This window comes from Poecilia formosa, unplaced genomic scaffold (assembly GCF_000485575.1).
Source record: "Poecilia formosa unplaced genomic scaffold, Poecilia_formosa-5.1.2 Scaffold93, whole genome shotgun sequence".
NCBI lineage: Eukaryota > Metazoa > Chordata > Actinopteri > Cyprinodontiformes > Poeciliidae > Poecilia > Poecilia formosa.
The window spans coordinates 111,221-127,433 of record NW_006800032.1 but is presented as its reverse complement, the minus strand read 5'-3'; the positions used below and the strand labels follow the sequence as shown (position 1 = coordinate 127,433).

The window sequence follows — 16,213 nt, the reverse complement described above, 5'->3', positions numbered from 1 at the left end:
TACTGTACATTAATTTCTGTGACACATGTAGAGCTGTCAATCACTGTAGCAATGGTGACTTAATTTTACATGTATATTGTCCCGGGGGGCGGGGCCAATGACCGGGCCCCTCACGTGTATCACCTACGCTGCTGGACACTTGAGCAGGGGGTGGGGGGTCGGTTTGGGCCGCGTTTCTCGTTTCATTTTTAGCCAGGAAGCACATTGGCTAAACCGTGAGTCAAACAGTCACTGGGGCTGACTACTATATATTCCATGGAGGGACAGTAACATTAACATTACATACACCTTTCTGAACAGGCGAGGGCGCACTTTCTCTGTCTATAATCAGACATTAAAGCGACTTGAAACCATTCCTCCCTCCCTGGCACCTCCAGACCCAGGGCCGGGGCAGCCACCCCTATAGCTCCGTGCCTGGTGTGTCTTATAATTGTGTTTTAAACCAGTGGCCTTCTACAGTTACTCTCAGGCTGACTTGCATATATAAAACATTATTTCTCCCCTTGCTCATAAATAAAGTCAGTGCCTTGTATTCTGCTTACATGATTTTGTGTTCTTCTAGTTACAGCTCCTTATAAAAGCATTCATACTTCTTGATCTTTTTATATTTTGTCACATTGCAACCTTAAACTTCAGTGTTTAGATTGAGGTTTCTCTATAAAGCAATATCTCAACTTTTTAACATCTCACTTGTCAGCTTTGCTCAACTCGCTGTCTATACATGGGAAGACAGTACCGACAGCACACATTGAGTTTTACATTTATATCATGATTACATGCAAAAGGGTCCTAGCTGTATAGAGCAGTAGTGCCCAAAGTCGGGGCCGGGATCCTGCATGTTTTAATTCTCTTACTGGTTTATCGCACCTGGATCCAATGATGGCTCATTAGAGGCCTAAGAAGAATACTGATATGCTGAAAAGGTTACTACCACCAGGGAGAGAACTAAAACATGCAGGATGCCGGCCCTTGAGGACCGACTTTGGGCACCACTGGTATAGATGTTGACTTATTGTCATCATAAATTAGGTCCTAATGAAAATGCTGATTTTGTTTTTTGTAGTTTTAATTAAGGATTTAGTTAATAACCATAACCAAAACAAAAATAATAATAATAAAAAATCTAAAAATCAATTCCTGTGTCGTTAAAATGGGAATAATTTACTCGTTGTGCTCAATGTCACCTCTGTGCTGTAGGCGCTCCTCCGCTCTGACAGAGGGCGCTATGCTCTGTGACGAGGGCGGAGAAGCCCATATAAGGGTTTTTGTTCCCGGAGCTGCTCGAAGCGCTGTCCACTTCAGCACCACAAGCCGAGCGGAGGGACCGAAGCTGCGGCTCACCATCAGCACCAGCGCACACCCGAGTCCCAGATACACGAATATACTGAGAATACACACCGATATCCGGCAGAAACACCGACCGCAACAGGACAAAGGAGCAGGGACAAGGTAAGAGTTGTTAACAAGGCTCAAATAGGATTAAGTTGGAGCAGACTGACGGGCTTCTCCCTTTTCCTCCTGGCTTCATAAATACGGGATAGCAGCATAAGGGGTGTTTACGTTCTGGTTGCGGCCCCGTATGTTTACCTCCCGTTATAAGTGACGCGAGGAGGAGCAGTGGCAGAGAAGGCTGAGGGGAGTCCGTGTTTTAGCCAGGCAGCAGCATCTCCGAGCTCTGCGGATGATGCTGAGGTTTTATAACTCCTATTTCCGTCTGTCGATACACAGTGGCCAGCTGGCGCTTGTATGTTGGTCTCACCTCGCTGCGGGACATTTAATATTTCCGGAGCCATTTTTGTTCATGTGGATTAAGGCGCGTGCTGTATTTCATTGAACTGCCTCTCTGCTTGTTTGTGGAACATTTATTTATTTATTTATTTATTTATTTATTTATTTATTTATTTATTTATTTATTTCGCTTTTTCAGGGTAAGTTACAATCATGGCTCGTGCTGTAGACGTCAGTTTTATTTTTCACTTCTTCCGGACTCCTAAAAAGTATCTTAAAGCTACCACTGGTACCATGAAAACAAAAATAAAAGCATTGCAACGCCTTTAAAAAATAAACAATACTTTAGATAAAAGAGATGCCATTTTCATTTTTATGTTGTATGGGTGACGTTTAGAACAGAAATATAGTAAAAAAGGTAAATATTTTGTATTAAAATTTCTTAAAATATAAAACTTTACACAAAAGGTCGTTTAGTTTGGAACATAGGAATTAGACTTGACTTGCTATGTCTATCTATCTATAATGATAGATGTATTTGCTTAACGGTAGTCAAAAGGGAGTTGGTACATAGTTACAACAAATTGTCAAACACCATGTAATCATGTCAAATTTGTAGTTTAAAAAAATGTCATTTAATTAATGTAAATATTTTTGCAAAAAGGATAAAAGGACTCAAGCAACTCAATCTTGGGTGTAAATTGAAGCAGGGCTTACTCCAGCATCTTTCTTCTGGCCCATAGCCTACAGTCAGCTTAGTGACTCATTTTTAAATATTTTTTTAATGCAAACAAATTATAATTAATTAATAGCTTCAGGGTTTTTTTAAAGCATTTTCCACATTATTGCAGATATTAATGATTTTTTTATTGGTCTTCTCTAAAAATGCTTTTATATCCACTGAATAGACCACAAATATTTTATTACATTAGCAGCAGTAAGTGATGATGAAGCAGTCTCAGAAATACAACAAAGGACAAAGAGGGAGGTGTGGAGCACATTTACACCTGGCAGCATGATACTACCATCACCGTGCTTTGCTGTGTTGAAAGTGATTTTGAAAGTATTTCAGTTTGCAGTGTGCACAGTCTCCGTCACCATGCAGAGAATAGTTCATTTAATATTTTGCTTGGAATTGCTTTTTTGTCTCTTTCAAATGGTGTAAAATACCAACGCAAAATGTTTTTAATCTGACAGAATTGCAAAAATCACGAGTGAGTTGTTCCCCTTAATCGATAAGATGTCCACAGCCATCACCATCTACAATAACCCTTTGAAGAAACTTGTGATTTGAGCTACAACAACATTTATATTCCATTTGGGATCAATAAAGGATTTCTGAATAGAACTGAAACAATTCTCCACCTAAACTTCTAGACAACCTGAGGTAAAATAATGGACAATTTTTGGTTTGGTTCTTGTTGAAAGCAGACAGTCGGTGCTTTTCTCTTGGGCTGACCACATTTATTTGCTGATCATTTATAAATAAAACATTACTGATAACATTAGAAACTGGAAGTGAAATTAGGATACGCAGTGCGAGTCTCTGCAGCGTCTACATACCAGCTGAATGCATGCCTCCGTCTGTACAAGCGCCCTGCGAATCAGTAATCAGCGCTTGGTTTGCGACATGCTGCTGAGTGGAGGAACAAAAAAGTCAGCGGGAGCGTGTGTTCTTCTGTCTCTCTCTCTGTGTGTGTGTGTGTGTGGGTGTGTGTGTGAGAGAGAAAAGGCAGGACGGTGACAACCCTGACGTGATCCCTGTGGCTGCACAGCGCTCCGAGCTCCACTGCGCCGGTCCGACCCGGCCGAGCCAGAGCGTGGAGCGTATCTCTAAACGCAGCCTTCCATTTTGTCACAGTGCCGCTACTGGAGAGATAGGACCAGGTGAGGTGAGAGGCTGATAGAGGGATTAGCTTGCATTAGGATGCGGCTGCTCATAGAGGTGTGAGAGAAATGCCATCTTCCGCTGCCTCCTGACTCTCATCCTGCTTCTCGTCTTCCGGAGCATCTGCCTCCTGGCTGCCTCATGTTCAGATCAGCGGTGATACCCCACACTCCCCCCTACCGCTTCCCAGCATCTCAGCGACGCTCCTCGCCGTCCCTCCTTGCCTCCGTCGTCTCACACACACACTCACGCGGCTCCTCCTCCTGTCCTAATTCCTCTTACTTCAGCTCTCCTGAAGGGCGAAGCCCCGAAGGGTGAGAGAGAGCACGCGGGGGCACATCTGAGCAGGCGGCAGAGCGGAGGAAGGATGTTAAGATTGCCGCCGAGCCTAAAAGCGCAACCGCCAGACGTTTTCTCACAGCGCAGGTCTGAGATTATGTGCCTTTGCGGAAGAAGAGTGTTGCGGTACTCGCAGCGCAGCAGGTCTGTGTCGGCTTGTTCGAAGAAGGCCGTTTCGTATAATGGAGTTTGATTTTAAAGCTGCAGGAAAGTCGGCCTCCGAAATTACTTTATGATTTGCAATAATTCAGACGTTGAGGCCCTTGTTCAAAGGATTAAGCAGAAAATCCGGTAGGTTTAAACCTGGATTTTTACTCATAATGAGGCTTATCCCCAATATGTGTTGCACAGAGGATTGAAATATTCGAAAGTGTTTTTTCTTTTTGTTTTTTTTTTTTTTACATTATGCATCCCATACTACTCTGATATTCCACTTACAGCAAAAGTATTCATAAACTTTTCACATTTTGTAACAACACAATGCATTTCGTTGGGATTTACAGCTACCTGACATGTAGCTGTAAATATATATATTTTATTTATATATCCCAATAAAATATAAATCCCAATATATTTTATTGGGATTTTATCCAACAAAACAACACAGGAGACGCATAGAACGCCGTTTTTCAAGTACGCTTACAGATTCTCATGAGATGTCTGGACTTTGACTGGGCCATTTTGAGACATAAAAACGCTTTGATCTGGCTGAATGTTTTGGGTGAATGTCCTTGTGGAAAGTGAACCACCAGCCCAGTTTCCAGTCTTTTTCACCGTCCAACAGGTAGCCTTTATGTAGCATTATGCTGCCAATTAATTTTTTTACAACTGTGGTTGGTTTTCAGGGTGATGCAAAGGAAAAACCTTACAAATAAAAAGGAAGAAAGAAATGTAAAAAGTTGACCTTATTGATAGACAAGTGGGTCTTGGCAAACATTTACTTTTAAATTTAAAGAGGCAAAAATGTTACTAAATTCAATGATAAATTCAATGTTTTACTGACTGTCTTACCAGTTCAATATTGTTTTTAGTTTTGCCTCTTGCATATATATTTAGCAATATACAGCTCTGGAAAAACTGGATTGAAAACCTCCTGGTTTTTCCACCAAATATTGATTTCTGAACTCCTCCTGAGTTAAAACATTAGTGTTGTTCTTTCTAAATAAACATCAACTTGTTTAATTTGCGTTATTTGAGGTCTGAAAGCACTGCATCTTTTTCGTGATTTTGATTTTTTTCTCATTTTCTGCAAATAAATGCAAACGTTTTCCTTGAATTTCAGAAACATGTCAGTAGTTCATAGAATAAAAGGACAATGTTCATTTTAATCAAACGTACCTATAAAAAGTAGCATCAGAGAAACTGTTAAGTTTGCAGTGGTCTCTGTGTTTTTCCAGAGCTGTGTTATTATTTATTTATTTACAATACGTATGTGTATTTATAGCCACACTTGTAGTTTTTCAGTATTTTTTCTGTCTACTCTGGTAGCCAAGCGACAACATTTCGTTGCCAAATTCACTGTTGTGTTTTTGTGCAATGACAATAAATTAAGTCCAAGTCTACGCCATTAACTTGAGATTTGCAAGTGGTGAAGACTTAAACAGATAATCATCTGTGGCCAATTTACAAATTCCACCCCGATCTCCTTTCCTTAAGCCTCGCTTTAATTACCTTTCAGCAGAGTGGATCAGGAATCCTCGGGGAGAATCCTAACGAATCAGCTCTTTCATACTTATTTGGTCTGAAGCATTTTTAATGTTTGTGTCATGTTTTCTCATCTGAAACTTCAAAAGGAAACTTCTCAGTTAAAGCTGGCCTCCTTCCTCCTGTCATCGGAGCTTACCGAAGCGTTTTCTATAAGGAACTCCCTCCCTCCGCCCCGCCGCCATCTCTGTTGCTGTCGCGCCACTCCTTCTGTTCTACGAATGATAACTCTCATCCACTTTTATCCCACACCCTCTGCACGGACACACACGATCACACACACCCTCTCCTACTTTCCTTTGAGGAGTTTGTATTTGATTCCTCATCCCCATCCCTCTCACCGTTGCAGGAGAGCACATGCATCACCAAGTGCTGTTTGTTTTTGTTTTTCCCTTGCATTCAGATTCAGTGTGGGAGTTTATGTTGTTTTTGTTCCGTTCTGCTTCACCGTGAGGTAACTCTCTCTCTCTCTCTCTGCGTCCTCGGCGTCTGTTGGAGCCAGCTTCTGGAGCTGGAGAGCATGACTCATTTCTGATATTCCAAGTTCGAGTCTGTGAATCTCCTCGACGCTGGCGGAGATTGCCAACATTAGCCACTCTACAACTGTGTAGAGCTCGCTCTCTTAGTTCGGTGCTTCAGCGCCTACACCCACCTAACATGTTAGCAGAGCAAATCTATAGTCCCCAGCCTGCGATGGGGAAAAAAAAAAAAAGAAGAGCCACTCTATACCAGCCTCTCTTTCCTCTCTCTCCCTACTGCAGCTGTCTTTTTATACGCTAATGGTTTGTTCAAGCTCTTGACAGTTGGGTGATACAGATTATTTGCAGCAGTGATGGCAGAAGAGGACCTGCGCTCTAAATGTGTTGGTTTGTGTGAGTTTAGAAGGAAGAGAAGCCAAACTAGAGACCAATTCATAGTTTTTGTGAGCTACTTTACTGACAGATGGCAAAGGAGTTTGTTTAAAAAAACCTAAATTATATGAACCTACTTTTATCAACATTTTGGATGACACCATCAGTTGTTGTCAAGCGCTGCTAATCCACCTCACTTGCTTTGCCACTGCTTTTTAAATCTAAGTCTTTCCATGTGATTAGAGAGTCGTTGGAGTTGAGGATAAGAGCTTTATCAGATTTGGGAATGCCGAATTATAAATAATACCATATTTGGTTCTGTATGTATAAATTTGATCTTTTGTGAGTGAATTAGAGAAAATCCACAATAATTCCAAACTTGTTCATATAATCCAATATTTTTCCCTAAACTATTAAAAATATTCCCTGTATAACCAACCCACTCTGAAAATAGGACGGATGAAATGCACAACTTAAAAACCCAAACAGTATTTTGTTACATTTTAACCCCAACAATTAGATTTAATCAGAGCACTGGCTGTGAATTCACGGTAAAACAATACATTCTGGCTTCAAATTAACACCTTTCTGTTTTCTCCTTTTCCTCCTGGGAAGTGTTATTTGGCCAAGTCCACAGTGTTGATGGTTTCTACCGCGAATCGAGGCTAAACGTCATCACAACAGCGCCTGATGGGATGCCTCATGCGCACCGTGTAGAACAAAACCTTTAAATCCACGCCAGCAGGGAAACGGGGAAATAAAATCAGCCACTGGGCAAATTTTAAACAGCCTGTGATGTGGAAGCAGGATTTCTGTACTGGAAGCCACATTAGCACGTACACGGTCCAATGAAAGGATTGTGCTGCTCAATTCATGACGTAGCCACTAAAATGTCCGTCCCGGACTGCAATAAATGATCATAAAATAATACACATTAGGGCTTTCTCTGCTTTCCGAGCGGGAGACGTTATTGATGCTCGCCAAAAGCTTTCCCATCTGACAACACTGGCGGGCGAGCAGCCGGGTCAAGGCACAACAGACCCAGACAGCCGAGCTGAAGTGCACATTACTGTGATTGGCAGTGAAGAGGCAGTGCAATTTCAGACAGAAGCAGCAAATGAAATGTAGGCTCAGAATTAAAGCTTTTACTGTCAAAGGAAAGGAGCCGTCCGGGGACTGCTCCGCGTAAGTCATTATACTCTTGGCAGCAATGCACTCAGACATATCCCAACGGCTTTGCTGACCCGCATTACCTTGTATTAAGCTAGAAGGAGGCTTTCCTGCTGGGCGAATTCATTTTTTCTATATAAGCTTTCTGAGCGGGAGGGGTTTTGTAGAGATGCACCGACCAGGCGAGCAGAGGAAAGTTTGGGTTACAAACTAAATACTCCCACTGTTTTTGTTTTATGAAGGCGCCAGCCTACAGAGTGTGGTTTGCTGCACTTTGAGTTTAATAAGAATACCAGGTAGAGGTATTTGGACCTTTTTCAAGGCACAAAAGATACAGACGGTTGAGGGAAACTGTTTAAAAGCTACAGTTAATAAACTAGAAGCTGCATCTAAGTTAAGCAGATTACTGCAGGCTGGCTACCTGAGCTGACAGCCCAACTAACTAGTCAGCTAAAAGCAAGTTGCTGTGCATCCATTGTTGCAGAGATGGATGGTATTCAATGTATTTACTTTATTGGTGACATTATTCTGACTAAAAATCTCTATTTTTAGATTGTATTGTCTTGTAATTCTTTAATTAAAAAAAAAATAAACACAAAACTACTAATTCTGCCATTGAAAAATCAGATTTGTCAAACTATTTGATTGGTGCAGCTTTAAGTTTTTTTCTTCTTTATGTCACTATCTTCACCTTTATTATTCTCTCACCTGACCCGTCATAATCCTGTATTATTTTTGGCCTTTCATAAAACATCGCTTTCTCTTGGAGATCACACCAGTCAATTTAGGGTTAATTGAGTTTTTCTCTCAGTACTTTTCAGGACAGAACTTGAGGTTTCGGGTCAGCTACCCGACTGTGAGGAGTATTTAAGCCGAGATGGAAGATCAAGAGAGCGTCTGCTTCATCTCCTGATCAAAGACGGCTCCGCCCCAGATACATCCTCATCAAGAGGCAGGGAAAAAAAAGACATTAAATTTAAAACTGGCTGCGATTTGAATAATTTATACCTCCTTTTCTCTTTTCTCAAATCAACTTTTCACGCTGATAAACGTTAAATAATAACCACCCGCTGAAGTTTTCATGGAAAGCCTAACATTAGTCTTGCTTTTACTTCTGTATCTGCTTTTTTTTGGCAGTAGACTGATGTTCTGTCAAGTGATCATCTGTGTGTGGGCACGGGGGATGTCTTTTTTGGTGTGTGTGTGTGTGTGTGTGTGTGTGTGTGTGCTGTGAAGAGCACATGAAACCGCATTGTTGAAGTCGGTGCAGTCAAGAAAAGAGGCTGCGCTCATTTTTGAGTCGAGCCCTTTTGAAGCGTTCACACTGTTACTCCTCAAAGGGCACGGTTTGACTGCTTGTTAGCAATCTTCTGGCTCTGAGTGTGTGTACTGTGTGTGTGTGTTTGCCATAGGTCCCCCAAAGGACCCTCTTCCTCTATCCAACTGACTCCAGAGCTGCTTTGAAGTTGCATCTAGGTGGAGAGGTGAAGGAGGGAGTTAAAGAGTAAGAAGGGAGAAACAAAGATGGACGGATGAAGGGGCGAAGCGGTTAAATGCTTTATCCCTTTTATCCCAGCACTCGTAGTTCATCTCTGAACCTTTTTACCCTCATAATTTAGGAACGATGTCACAACGTGCACGTTCATCCGTTCTCTGGGGAACTGATGAGGCTCTGTTTGAGACTTATCAGGGCCGTTCGTGTCAGCGAGCTGATAAATAATGAAGCGGATCGGCGTCCAGTTACGTCAGGTGACTGCTGTGTACATTTCAGGAGCAGTTTGTGTGTTTGTGTGTGGGTGTGGGGGCCGGACACAGGAAAGAATAGAGAGAGGGGCAGCGGCAGCAGCTGCTACGCCCAACACAAAACCATCTGCTGCTCACTCCAAGGTATTAAACACACACACACACACACACACATCCTGCTGAGGACTTTGTTTAGGCTTCCATTCATTTTAGTAGCTGCCTAACATAGACATTTTCCCTACTCCGAACCATTACTACTTCTATTAACCCTAACCAGAACTTAATTCACATCATGACTCTAAGCCTAGTTTAGGAGCTCATCGCAACTGAAAAAAGTAAAAACCAGGGAAACGTCCTTTTTCCTAAAAATGACCATCTTTTTCAGGTAAAAATGGTTATAATGGTCCTCTATATCTAGAATATACAAGAATACACACACACACACACACACACGTAAGTTTGTATTTCCATCCATTTTGGGACTTTGCATGACTTCCATTCATTTTACACAACTTGCCTCAAAACCTAACCCCTGATTTTCAGATAACTTCTTCAGAAGGTTTGTAAATATGCCAGATTAGCTAAACAAGTACACACACACACACACACACACACACACTTTCCTCTATCACCGTTTCCACACACAGAAAACAATATTGTCTATTTCATCGTTCATTCATATATTTGAGCGAATGATTCTTTAAAATCACATTTGATGCAACAGATCCAGAAAGGTTCTTGTGGCTGTGGTTCACTATGAAATATTAATCATTGTCTCAGTAATGCTGGTATCAGAAAGCATTGTAGAAGCCCACACTAATTGCCAACATGCACTTTTTCCCCCTGTTTTGCCAGGTTACGACCACAGACTTCAGTGTTTTATAATTTTGATTTTATGTTATGGAGCAACACAATTCTGAACTGAAAGGAAAATATTACACAGCTTCTAAATGTGACAGTCCAGCAATCAGTCCGTTCTTATAATTGTTCACAGAATTATCAGAGCATGTTTTACAACAGTAATAAAGCAAGATTTATATGCTACCGTGAATCATTTTCTATCAGTAAACCCACAGTAGAACCATCGAGGCCTTAAGGTGAGGTTTCTGCTCCTCATTTAAGTATTAGAAATTGAAGCAGTCAGGACGGATCATTAGGAGTCTGCAGCTCTGAACTGGGTCAGCTGAACAACACATTTTCCCAAATGAATAAAAGGCCTACAATTATCATTTCTGCCCTACTTTGAGTGTTTTATTTTGACCAGACGACTCTCTGGGAGAAGTTGAGCTGTTAGATCAACCTTTGTTTCTGGAAAGCATTGAAACCGATCAGAGGAAAACTCTCTGCACATTAGACGTTTCACAGTGATATAAGTTAAAAGGTTTATTGATGAAAGGGGCCGAAGGGATGGATGGATACGATGTGGATGTGGGTCATCTGGGGAGACTTGCTGGTGAATGAGGAGTGTGTGTGTGTTTGTGGGGGGTCTTTGGAAAATTACCCTCTCCCTTCACACATTTAGCATCCCCCAAATAGGCCTTGGAACAAAGAGGAGTGGGTGGAAAAACTCATTTCGTGTGTGTGCTCCCTGCCAACCTTCTTACGTCTTTGACTCTTTCCTGTCCTCCTTTGTTTAAACAGGAACAAAGCTGAATTTTAAACCCAACCAGTCACTTTAAATGCTCCATAAGCAACTTTAATATATCATTTTATTGTTATTAGGCACACCTTCAGTTGAGTAAACGCCTTCTTGCGTGATGTGAACACAGTTTATTGCGCTGTTTACTTGGCTCTTGCATGTAAAATGGTTCATGACTGTTAATGGCGTCGTTTCGCTGTAATCTGGTCTCGTTTTATTCACATCATTTTGCTTCTCGTTCTGTATTTAATATAACCAAAGTTGCAATAAAACCGCTGCCATTTATTTGCAATTCTGCTTTTCTCATTCACACTCCATCCTTAATCATTTTTGATTTGTTGATGCTAAATAAATTAAAAAAAAAATCCAGATTTGTTTTTGTCACAGTGTGAGCAATCATAGCCTTTACTTATGTGCAGTCATATTCTGAATGCTGCATTCTGAATGGGCTTGTTTTTCAAATAATAACCTTTAAGCAAGTATTAAATATAAAATCATTACATTTGGCTGTACAATTTGATGTGTTGAATAATTTGAGAGAAATTACAGGAAAAAGTCTCAAATTCTGTTTCTGAGTAAAATTTAAATACTTCTTAGCTTGGGGTGCAAAATTACTCAAACCCCTGGCAGGGTTGGATTGAAAATGTTCCATTTAACAAACCATTTTGTTTCTGATAAGAAATGAAACTAGAATCTGTTGGAATCATTATTGTTCCTCCACTGCACAACAGTTTGTTTGTGCTTAAAGCTTTTACAGTGTTGTTAAAGAAAAGATAAAATTAGCTAATCTGTCTATGCAGATTAGCTAAGAAATCCGTGTCAAACGGACCACTCAAATCCACGCACAGGACCCAAACTGCTTCAGAAGATCTATAGGCGCATGTCACCAAAACACTTTGTTTGCGAATGCCGTGATGATGCCCTATTGCACACGTCGCCGCCGTAAATGGCTGTCGATTGTTTTTGTTTGCCAGTATTCCTCAGAGGGCCCTCCGGCGCGATGGATATTGGAGATAAAACAAAAGAGTGAGTGGGAGAAACGATCCTCTCGGCAGCCCCTCTGCCACTGTCATAATCCTGAGTGGGTGATGTGGAGAAGAGGATCGGCCAGAGATAAGATGATGACTCAGGGAGCATCTGTCACTTGAGGAAATGAGACAGAGCTCCAGTAATGGCCTGTTTGGAGAACACTAACCTCGCTGGCTCAGCCATTAAAACCCCTGTTTACAAAAGCAGGCTGGTATAATCTCTCCACAGCCTCCGTCTGCGCTTTATGCGCTTAATCTGAATCATGTTGCATATCCGCAGCTTCCATTTAGAGCAAGCAGTTGCCGTTATGCAAACACAGCGCTTATAATTACTTGCAGGAACTTTGTGTCGCCATCGTTTGTTTTCAGTGACAGGTGCAGAAGACCAAATGCCATCAGTGCTGAGCTTCAGCATGTGGCAGAATCCATTTTATTTACCCCAGAGAGACAGGGAGGAGAAAAAGAAAAACCCAGCCAAGGACACACAGGAATAGAAGCAGGAAAAGGTGATGCTGGGAGCAAAAGAGTCTGCTTTTGCTGTCTTTTCCCGTTGCAGAGCACTCTGGGAATTTTCCATCAGCGCAGCCGGATGCGATCCTCGCAGCTCTTTCTGCCATTAATGCCGGCCGAGGCTGAATTAGCAGCCTGCTTCCAGAGCTGGTGCGCACCAGCGGGTTCTGGTAGCAGAGGGACCTCGGTGTAAAACCGAAACCTGCGTGCGGGTTTTGAGTGGCACTGCTTTTTGTGTCTTGTGGTCAGGAGTGTGTGTGCTCAAAGCAGCTAGTCTGCTCTCTACAGCCTGTCAAACAGACATCTGGTGGGACGGGGGATGGGGTGAAACAGTCAGTCTGTCTCTGCATGAATAAGTTAAAGTTAATTGAATATTCCTGCCGTGTTAGACCCTGTAAACAGATGTTTCTGTGAATGGTAACCTGTTTAAGTAAACGACCTCAGTACTTACTGAGCGTTTATGCATTGATTGATATGGAGAAATCAGTAGGAAATGGTGACAAGGAGAAGATATTTATTTAAAAAAAAAAACGCTCAGGTCCACATATCGAAGTTATTATTCAGAGCACAAATAAGAATGCATTCATATAAGAGAAGATGGTAGCAAATTTCTAAGAGACATAAAGTTGACAATTAAAAATCTGACCTGCGTTTAAAGCAGGATTAATGTGTTTTCGTTTCTGAACAAAGAAATGGGCGCTTTGCAAAGCTCAGCACGTCAGAGATAATCTATTAAAAGGATTTCAAAACTAGTTTTAGGGCTTTGTGTGTTTGTTGTGTGTGTTTTTTTTCAGTTTTTTTCCGCTTCAATAGGAAAGTCTAGACAGTGATTGCTTTTAATGATCTGAATCTACAAATCTGGCTCAAACTATCAGGGCTTCAGCTCTTTCACAAGAAAACTTCCAAGGTAGAAAGTGTCATAATGGAACAAAAGGTTCAACTATCACATATTTTTTGGGCAAGAAATGGAAAAATACTTAATTTACTGTGTGTTCAGATGCGCTGAAATATCATCAATATTTTAACTTGCCTCACTGCTTCAAGCTTTAAAAACTATACTAATTATTGGTTTATCCAGGGTAGTTTACCCTGGACAGTTTCCTTTCAGTTCATATACTAGGCATTTATTAAATATAACAGAGCTGCAGGGTTTAGTTTTATATTTCAAGATTGATTTTTTTTTTTTTTTTTGCGGGGGGCAAATAAGTTGCCAGATATTGTAATATTTTCTTTTAAATAAGTGTCTAAAAGAATAACTAAGGATGATTTTTAATTATTTTTTGCTGCCATTGTATGTAAAGGTCATTTCCAGGAGACCTTTTCATCAGTTTACATGTACATAATTATACTGAGCTTTTCTTACGTACGACGGCTAATTAAGGGGGTAAAAAAAAAGAGCTTGTGTTTCTGGATCATGCCACACAGTCTTAAGAAATATTTGATTGAACCTTTTCTCAAAAGCCTCGTCTATTCCTTTCAAACAAAAATCAATTCTGCTTCAGACTTTTATATTGTAACTTAATTGATTTTACCAGCAGCATTTCTACAGGCCTGGCTGTGCACTTGAGTTAAATTAGACGCAATGAGTTCTCTACAAAAAGTGAATACGAAGGTGAAGAACAGCACAGATGGATGTATTTTCAGTGTCTGTAAAGGAGAGGAACTAAAAGCCCTGCGTGACTCTGCCCTCTCAGACAGCCGGGCAGCCTTCTTGTATCTCCTCAGACAGAGTTTACACATATCATCCAAGGATAGTGGCTGGTGAATTATTTAGGAGCTCTATCAGACAGCGTCTCCCAGGCAAAGTTTGTGAATTCAAACCTGATATTGGACTGATTTGCAAGGAGAGAGGAGCCTGAAATGTGGTAGCCCCCACTGAGCCCGTTATCTACTGCTCAGCAGACCCTCTGAGGGGGGAAAAAAATCCAAGATGAGCGTTAGAGCTATGCAGTTGTATCAGATCGGCACGAGGTAACATGGACTGTTTTATTTCTGCATCTGAAAGAAGGTTATCTTAGCGAAGCATGTCATCTGCCGTGCGTTGCATTTACATTAGGCATGGTGAGACGTTACTCATGTTGTCCTACCATCTCATGTCGTCTCCTCCTTTGATCAGTTTGATTGAGCTACCACAAGCAGTCACTCTGACCAATTATGTTGGTCAATGTATCAAACATGACATCAAAGAAATTCCATCCATCCATCCATTTTCTTTACACTCTTGTCCCTTAGTGGGGTCGGGAGGGGTTGCTGGTGCCTGTTTCCAGCGAACGTTTCAGGCGAGAGGCGGGGTCACCCTGGACAGCTCATCGCAGGGCAACACAAACAACCATGCACACACAGGAGAATTTAGAGAGACCAATCAACCTAACAGTCGTGTTTTTGGACTGTGGGAGGAAGCCGGAGTACCCGGAGAGAAATCACGCATGTGCAGGGAGAACATGCAGACTCCATGCAGAAAGACCCGAGTTCGGAAATCGAACCCAGGACCTTCTTACTGCAAGGCAACAGTGCTACCTACTGCACCAGTGTGCAGCCCCATCAAAGAAATTTGACTTTGTAATTTAACACTTTGAAATCGGGCTTCTGTCTCTTTAAGAAACTCCTGCTCTTTCTGACCCTCCATCTTCAGGAGGTCATCACAACATGGCTCCTCAGCGTTGCACTGAGAAGTATGAAGAGCTCAGCAGATGTGCAGTTACACCAGGTGTTTGCTAATTGCTGCTGGCTAGTCTGAAGGAGCTGAGGGGGGGGGGAGGTCCCAGGAGAGAGGTGGTCTGTGAGGTGGGAGCTTGGAAGCTTGAAAACTGTAGCTCTGAGGAGGAGCTGCATCTCGAAAGCGGCGTTGAGGTGTTTTGCACAGCTCAGTGGTTGCCATGGGAGATTTAAGGATTTCTCAAACATGCATGAAAGAAACAAGGCAAGACTCCAGGCATGTTTTTAATGAGAGAATAAGATTATAACATGCCCCTTTAAAGAACACCACAAGGTTTCACATACACATACAAGCACATTCTGTTTGTTTTATCCTTTATTTTATTTAATCTAATTTGTAAATACTTATACTTTCTGTCTGTACACTGTGAGCATTTAAAACCAAGGTCATATCCTTTGTTTGTGCACATAATCTTGAGCTGATTCCAATATGAGGGAGTGCAATAAAAATTTAAAACAGGTCCATTAATAAAACCAACAACAACAAAAAGAAGAAACACAGGGAGACTGTTATATTATTTTCTTTTGATTATTTTTCAAACAGAAACTTATTCATATTTTGATTCTTTTAAATGCAGTTTCTTCTTTGTTGCTGGTGAATTTGTAATTTTCTTGTGCTTCACAAGTGTCCATTAGAACTCCAAGCTAAGAATATATTGACTTCTTTCAAGGATTTTGTTCAGCAGTTAAATATACATGTTTTTGCTGCTCCAGCATTAAATACTAACTACTTTTTGCTGCTCATACACCAGAATTTCCCACAGAGGAAGTTTCTCTTCTTTTCTTTTCTTCTAGCTCCTTTCTTTTCTTTTCTAGTCTGTTCTTTTTTCTCTTCTTTTCTTTTCTCCTAGTTCTTTTCTTTTCTAGTCTGTTCTTTTTTCTCTTCTTTTCTTTTCTC

General features: G+C 41.2%; 1 protein-coding gene across 1 annotated transcript in view; it reads left to right on the top strand.

Moving 5' to 3' along the window:
• Window positions 1-1,271: 1,271 nt before the first annotated feature.
• The window catches only part of srrm3 (serine/arginine repetitive matrix 3), an 85,591-nt gene continuing 70,649 nt past the window's right edge, over window positions 1,272-16,213 (top strand). The window contains exon 1 of the mRNA XM_016674286.1: window positions 1,272-1,449. The gene's annotated coding sequence lies outside the window, so the exon portion shown is untranslated. The remainder of the gene's footprint in view (window positions 1,450-16,213) is intronic.